The 426-nt window shown below is 35.2% G+C and overlaps 1 protein-coding gene across 1 annotated transcript in view; it reads right to left on the reverse strand.

The window, feature by feature from the left end:
- LOC119594573 overlaps positions 1-426 on the reverse strand; it is a gene marked incomplete at its 3' end in the record, with an annotated part of 22,419 nt that overhangs the window by 17,868 nt on the left and 4,125 nt on the right.

The following is a 426-nucleotide window of genomic DNA, read 5'->3' on the forward strand; positions in this document are numbered from 1 at the left end:
TTTAGTCTTTTTACTTACACTAAATTACCTCAATCATTTTATTCTTTTGAGGGTGAGACAAAAGTAAAGTAAATGACGAGGCAAAATCTTTCATACAACGAGTTAATCTGAATGTTGTAGTTAAACAACCAAAAAATTGAAACGACAAAGGAGAATCAGGGTAGACAGTCAAACTAACAAACGAACGCGCGGAGAGAGAGTCACGGTGACCGTTTTTCTTACGTGGATGTGATCTACATTATTTTGGTCTGTTTCTGATTTATTTTCGGTGGAGTTTTGTCCCTTATACATAAAAGAGAAATGTCATTTGTCGAAATCAGAATCGCAAATAAGCTCGAACTATATAAATATAGATGATAGTTGCATCCTTTATTGCCGCATGGTAGTATGGGAGGCATGGTAACTTAACAACTTTTGTAGGATATC

This window comes from Penaeus monodon, chromosome 34, assembly GCF_015228065.2.
Source record: "Penaeus monodon isolate SGIC_2016 chromosome 34, NSTDA_Pmon_1, whole genome shotgun sequence".
NCBI lineage: Eukaryota > Metazoa > Arthropoda > Malacostraca > Decapoda > Penaeidae > Penaeus > Penaeus monodon.